General features: G+C 34.9%; 1 long non-coding RNA gene across 1 annotated transcript; it reads left to right on the top strand.

The window, feature by feature from the left end:
* The first annotated feature begins 109 nt into the window (after window positions 1-109).
* On the top strand, window positions 110-5793 carry LOC138739155 (uncharacterized). Its single transcript, XR_011342049.1, has 3 exons — window positions 110-215; window positions 2829-2952; window positions 5571-5793. It is a non-coding gene; the product is annotated as an uncharacterized lncRNA (long non-coding RNA).
* Window positions 5794-6942: the final 1149 nt, after the last annotated feature.

Raw genomic sequence — 6942 nt, 5'->3', positions numbered from 1 at the left:
ACCCAGCCTATTGTGATGTCACGGCATTGACAAGCTGGCCCTCAGCTGACCCTCAGGGGCACCCTGCCTATTGTGACATCACGGCAGCAGCTCGTCCATATATGGAGATTTGTTGAGGGGGTGGGGAGATCAGCATAATCAGAAAATCTTTCATATTTTTCCACTATTATGGGTGCAGTAATGGAATCGGTCGAACATGATTATCCGTTCTCATGGTAGTCAATGTCATGAATTATTTTGATATATTTGTATGAACACATGTGCACATAGCAGCCATCCCTACCAGACGATACCATCACACAGATGCTCGCCCTGTTGCCGGGTGACTTTGCAATCACGTCATCGGCAAGACTGAGTGGGCCTGATTAAAACAAGTGAAGTTGTTTTTAATTTTCTTTCAACATAAAACAAGATCAAACTTTAACTTATTACTATTAACTTAACCTCCTTCTAATTCTAAGTGCACATGTATGTAATATGTCTATGTTCAGGAAAGTCTTTGCTTCACAGTCCAATCATTCAATTCTCACTTCCCCAAGTCCTCTGGTTAGACAAAATCCTAGAATTGTATTCAATCGACACTCTATTATGCAGTAATTGATTCAACATCAGAAAAAAGACAATTCTGGAGTAAGTATCATATTGAGCTGAATAATATGAATAATCTTCCTCCATATGTCAATTAAATTAAACTCGTTCATCAAAAACAATAACTACTTAGCCATATTTTTATGAAGCTTTACATTGTCTGACTTTTCCATCAATGGGTCCAAACAACAATTAAAATCACCTCCCATCTTAATTTGATCCTTAGCATCTATCAGATTAAGCAAAACATCTTGAAAAATAATCTCATCATCTACATTTGGTCCATAAATATTAACCAATGTCCAAGATTCTGAAGAAATCTTACAATTAACTTTTAAAACCCTTCCAATTGCCTCATATACTGACTCCAAAGTGAAAGATAAGCTCTTATGAATTAAAATCACTACCCCTGTAGTTTTCAAATTAACCTGTCCTACCCAATCTCTTATTAATTTTTGAAGTTCACTGTTTGTTAAATGTGTTTCTTGAAAAAACGCAATATCAACCTTAAACTTCTTAATATAATTTAACACTTTCTTACATTTATTCGGATTATTGGGCCCACTCATATTAAATGTAGCAAATTTCGACATCGCTTGTTCCGACTCCATGGTAGTCCAAACTTCTAAACTTACGGATTGCTTTAAAATTGGTATCTTCATTGTTTGTGCTCTGGTTTTCTTCATGCTTGTATTTAATTATTTGTAAAAACAAAGTTAGAGAACTTCATATATTTAAAGGGTGCTACAAAACAGGCATTTATTCAAATCTGCTGGATGAGATGTTCAAACACGTCTCTCCCCTATGACTGCTTTGAATTGAACCTTTTTTTTATCATTTAAAAGGTGAAGGAAAAATATCAAATCCCTAATCACACACTTTTCTGTTATTATCAACTTAAATCAATGTTGTATGATTATTTTGGGAGACAATTGCATTTACCTAAAGAATCTAAACTTGAAATGTTGGACCAAGATGGAGGGAAGAAGGGTTTTATTTCAGAAATGTATAAATTACTGCAGCAGAAAATGTCTAAGATTGAGCTGCATAAATCACGACTTAAATGGGAGAAGGACTTGGGAGTTCAGTTTGAAAATGATCGTTGGAGGAACATTTGTAGAGATACTATGACAAAGTTAGTAAATGTTAGGTACAGACTGGTGGCATAATTTTATACACATATATTTGACCCCAAAACGTTTGATAAAATATAAGCTGAGTGCTTCAGATCGGTGTTTTTGGTGCAATGATCAATATGGTCTTATTAGGAGTTGGGGGTTTTTGGTATAGATTAAGAGATTGTTTACAAAACATGTTAAAAATAAAATTCCCTTTAGACCCAAAGATCTTTTTACTTGGAGATGTTAGTGAAGTGGGCTTGATACATAAATTCGATAAATTTCAAATGGCATTTAGCTTTAGCAGTGGCAAAGAAATGCATAGCCATTTCATGGAAAGATCAAATGGAGCTTAATTTACAAAGATGGCATTTGGAAATAAGATTGTGTATTCCATTGGAGAAGATAACATGATTTAAGGGATAAATGTTATGTATTTAAAAGGATTTGGAGCCCATATCTGGATTATTTTAATTTGAAAATTTAAGACTGGTCTTGAGTGCCGCTGCGACTCCTTATCATATAGTAAATGAAAGATGCTGGGCGTTCTCATCTATTTTTTCCTTCTCTTTCACTATTCTTTTCTTTGTTAAGGGGGTAGGGGCTTTAGTGGGAGGGGATAGTGTTAGGGTTGGGGGGGCTAGGGCATTTTTTGTCAGATTTTCTGTAGTTATTTTTTAGTTGTATTTCTGGAACCATGTTAAAATTTTGAGAAATTGTTATATTTCAATAACTGTGGTTATTGCTTTTTTCTTATTACTTAAAAAAAATAAGAATGAAGCTATAGGTTAGTGCTCAAGAGGAAATCTCAGCTAAAACACCCTTGTTTCAAAATAAGCTTTTTCCCTTTACAGTTAATAATCAACTTCTAAAGTTATGGGAACAAAAAGGAATTAAATTGGTATAAGATTATTATGAAGTGGGTTATTTTATTTCATTTCAAAGAATGAAAGAGAAATAGGAAATTTCTTTGAGTACCCTTTATTCTCATTACCAAGTTAAAGCTTCATTGTTAGATAATTTTGGACACACTTTGAGGCTTCTGAGAAGGTCTAAATTTGAAATTTTACTTACCAATGGTGGTAAGAAAGGTTTTATACTGATATGTACACCTTATTGCAGACTAAAATGCCTAAACCAGTTGCTGATAAAACGAGAGTGAAATGGGAAAAAGATTTGGAAATATCTATTTCTCCAGATGATTGGATGTCGATATGTGAGGGACGTGGTGACTAAAATTGAAAAAGTAAGGTATAGTTTGGTTGATTATAATTTTATTCATCAATTATATTTGACTCTGGAGAAATTAAAGTAATTTAAATATGTTTCTTCAGATTTATGTTTTAGATGTCATAAGGAAGTGGGTACTTTTTTTTAACTTTCGGTTTGGTGATGTGAGACGGTTAAACCTTTTTGGAATAAAATCAAGGAATTTTTGGAGGTTATGTTTAAATTTAAAATTCCACTTGATCCTATGATATTTTTATTGGGTCATATTAAAACATTGAGTTTGGAGTTAAAATTAGATAAATTTCAAATTGCTTTTTTAAGGCTAGCTTTAGTAGTGGCTAGGAAATGTCTTGCAGTTACATGGAAAAATGAGACTAAATTGAATATTCAACGATGGCATGTGGAGATGAGATCATGTATTCCTTTAGAGAAAATAACATATAATCTACAATATAATTATTCTTTCTTTATTAAAACTTGGAGCCCGTACGTAGAATGGATGTGATTAAATTATTAAAACATTGGTGGTATGGTCCCAATTCATGGCATATAATTGAATGTATTGTTTTAGTAGATCTCATTTCTTTCTTTCTTTTTGTCTTTTGGGGTAGTTTAGAGGGGTTTTGGGTGGGGTGGGAGGGATAGGGTTGTGGTGGGGAGTTTAATGGGATAAAAAAACTATGCATTTGATTGTATTTTGAATGAATGATTTATTATTGTATATAAAATTCTCAAAAGGAAAGCAACAGATTAACGGACTCAGAAGATTGGGTCCTATTCCGCAATTTGAGTGCAGTTTGCTGTTCTTAGAGGGCGAGAGAGAGAGAGAGAACAGTTCTGCAGTTTTACCCTCAGCAGTAACAACTGGGACTGGAACATGACAAGCTGGCAAACTTGAGGAAAAATGCCATTTTGAAGTCGGATTTTGAGTTTTTTCAGTCTGGTCAAAGCCCTTGTGGTCCATACAAGAGGAGATGGCTGGCTATATAATGTTTCACTTGAAATAAGGGAAACAGGAAAGGAACTCTGGTGACCTGAAAGAAAGAGGTTATCATCTGGAAAACCCTGATGGGGCAAGTTTCTTCGGCAAGACACTTAAATGACTGAACAGGAGGAATCAGTTGTGGGTGTCCAATGAGCAACAAGTCTCTCTCTGAAAACTGACAAAAACTTTACTGAATGGTAACCATTTATCTTTCAAGCACCAAAGCCTGGTGAAGTTCATGTTAAATTCTGTGCACAGTATAAAAATTGCCTGATACCAGTGAACTTGGAGGAGTGAGAAGTGAGATTGGACTGTGAATCAAAGAACTTTGCTGAACTTATATACATACACCTTACATACATGTGCACTTAGAATTAGAAGGGGGTTAAGTAAGTTAATAGCAATAAGTTGAAGTTTGATCCTGTTTTGATTTTAAAGATAACTAAAAGCAACTTTTGTTGAGGTAACCATTTGTCTTGGTGAATTTCTATTGCTGCTGTGTTTTGGGGTCCTCTGGGCCCATAACATTATGTAATAGCGCATCATCGGCAAATAAGCTAATTTCATGTCCTTCCGGTCCAACTTTAAAGCCCTTAATATCTGGCTCTCTCCTTATAATCTCTGCCAGTGGCTCGATAGCTAGGATTTTAAAAAAATGCCAGAGACAGAGGTCACCCCTGTCTACTTGATCTACTACATCTACATGATGAAGTTTTTAATGGGTCTCTACCTTTCTTCAGTAGCACTGTAATTATAGCAGTTGTGACAGATTCCAGACGGTCTGGGTCTCCACCAGTCAGTCCAATATATCCATCATAAGAGACATCAATAAATCTTTAAATTGTCTATAGAGTTCAGGAGGAAACCCATAAGCCCATCCTTCCCCTGGAGATTTGATAGCTTGCAATGTACCCAAAGCTTTCTCGATTTCTTCTCTTGTGAAAGGGGCTTCTAAATCAACGTTGTTTATCTTCTAATTTTGGAGTTAAACATATGTTAAAAATTCTTCCATTTCATTTTTATCTCTTAATAATTCTGATTTATAGTTTTTTTAAAGTATTGTTTAAAATATTATTTATTTCTTTTAGATTATATGTTATAATGTCAGCCTGTTTTTATTGCATTTATCATTCTAGATGACTCTTCTTCCTTTACTTGCCAAGATAAAATTTTATGCACCCATTCTCCTAAAGTTAATGGTGAATGATCTGATAAAAGTCTTGCCAAATATTCAATTTTTACACTCTACTTTTTAACTGGGAAGACATTAAAAACATATCAGTCCTTGATGTGAATCATGTACCCTTGAGTCACTTTCTACAGGGTTAAGCTGCCTGCAAACTTCATTCAAATGATGATCAAACTTCATAAATGATAATGTCGATTTTGCAGCTTTTGCCTTTGTTACTGTTCTGATTGAGTTATCCAATATTGGATCTAGAAATAAATTGCAATCTCCTCTGACCAGTATATTTTGTCTTCCTTCTGCTGTTTTTATGAAGATATCTTTCATAAAGGCTTCATCGACATAATTTGGTGCATATATATTAAAGTCCATGAATCTGCATAAATTTTACAATGTGCCATTACAAATTTTCCAGCTTTGTCAGTTTCTCTTCTATTATTACTGGTATATTTCTATTATACAGTGACCCTGCGCACGGTGACGTGAAGAGGAAATCCCGAAAGCCTGCAATAAAAGCCCTGGAATCATTCAAGAAAGAAAAAATGCTCCCTTTAGAACCATCTTTTATAGATACTCCTCTCCAGGCCGGAGTCTCCACCCTTTTCACTCTTTTCTGAGCTCTCCATGAACATTTCAATAAAATTTCCTTTTCAACAATAAATAAAAGACAGTTTTAAAAAATAAAATGTTTACTTAGTCCCATTTTAAACACTTCACCTTTGGCAACCTTAGTATTTTTATAAACCCACAGGAAGTCTTCCACCTCGTTCTTAGTCTTGAAAAATTGCTGATTACCTTCTGCTATTTCAACCCTTAGAGTGGCGGGGTATATCATCAAAATTTTGGAATGTAATTATCTTTTTACATCAGCAAACTCCTTCCTTTGCTTAATCAAAGTAGCATTAAAATCTTGAAAAAAATAACACTTTTTCATGGTCAGACTTGGGCGGGCCATTATTTTGCTGAGAGTATTCATATTCTGTTCCCAGAATTGTCTCCCATTCCCGGTAACTCAAAAGTCTTACCAGGACTGGTCATGGTCACTGATTTCCAGTTTTTCTAAGTCTGAGCATCCGGTGAGCCCTTTAAATATGTAATTTTTCTCTGAATTTGTGATCTCCCACCACTCATGGGATCTATGTTTCAAAGAAGTTCACTGGCTCTCTTTCTCGATTCCTTCTTTCAATCCAATAATTTGAACATTATTTTGTCTGCTAAAATTCTCCATGTGTTTGATCTTGTCCAGCAGACTTTTTCTGTCTGACTCCCATTTCTTCACATCTTTTTCAAAAGCTTTCAGCTTATCTTGTGTCTTTACCAAGTCTACTTCTGCTTGGTTGATTCTTTCCATTAAGTCTTCAACATTTTCTTCAATTTCAGTCATCCTTTCAGTCGTCATTTTCGATGCCTGCAAATCAATTGCTCAAGTTTTTCAGTTTTTCCAGGATATATATATGTTTAGTTTTTGTCCCGACTCCCCAGCTCTGCAGGAGTCCACTGGTCCCGAGGCCACTCTTAAGCCCTTTTTGGGCTTTCGCTCGATTTTTCTGGTTGAGTAAAAATTTGTCAATCCTGCCTTGGTCTCTTAGTACTTATTTGGTCCATTTTTTAGTAAAAAAATTCTTAATTTTAATATTTTAACATGTCTAAGTCCTTCGCATGTTCATGCCACCCCACCCCCCCCCCCCCAATGTCAACAGATTTTGACCTGAATTTAAGGTCTCAAAAGTATATCTGGCATATAAATTGTCCCCCATTGTTTTAGTGATTTTTCAGGATTTAACGACTTGACTTATACACTGAAATGTATGGTAATTTTAATTTCTACCTTTTGT

This window comes from Narcine bancroftii, chromosome 7 (assembly GCF_036971445.1).
Source record: "Narcine bancroftii isolate sNarBan1 chromosome 7, sNarBan1.hap1, whole genome shotgun sequence".
Taxonomy (NCBI): Eukaryota; Metazoa; Chordata; class Chondrichthyes; order Torpediniformes; family Narcinidae; genus Narcine; species Narcine bancroftii.
This window is presented reverse-complemented; position numbering and strand designations above follow the sequence as displayed.